Source organism: Triticum dicoccoides, chromosome 2B (genome assembly GCF_002162155.2).
Source record: "Triticum dicoccoides isolate Atlit2015 ecotype Zavitan chromosome 2B, WEW_v2.0, whole genome shotgun sequence".
NCBI classification, from domain to species: domain Eukaryota; kingdom Viridiplantae; phylum Streptophyta; class Magnoliopsida; order Poales; family Poaceae; genus Triticum; species Triticum dicoccoides.
The window spans coordinates 534873308-534873719 of record NC_041383.1 but is presented as its reverse complement, the minus strand read 5'-3'; positions in this window follow the sequence as shown (position 1 = coordinate 534873719).

Below are 412 nucleotides of genomic sequence, written 5' to 3'. Positions count from 1 at the left end.
CGCCCCGGGCCCCCGAGTAGGACGGGCCCCCGATTGATTTGGTTTCCGTATATACGTGTGATTGTTTAGCCTATAAAAAGTCGATTGATTCTTTAAAAGGAAACAAAAATTAATTGATGGATTAGCACGCTGTGCAGTCTTCTCGGCTTAATACTCTTCCTCCCCAATTGGCAACAAATCAGCCATTCCATGAATGACGGCGCCCCGTCCACTCGTGTAATTTTAATTTTTGGCTGCTAGGCGCCATTAGTGGAAGAAGGTAATGCTATTTCTAGATCCCCATCAATCTTCTCTTCAACGCAAATTTTTTCTTTCTATTCTTGTTAGATCGTTCGTTTCCTGAAGTTTATCCTCGTACATCTCTCTTTCTCACATCTCTCTTTCTCACAGTCTAGTTTCTTGTATGGGCGCT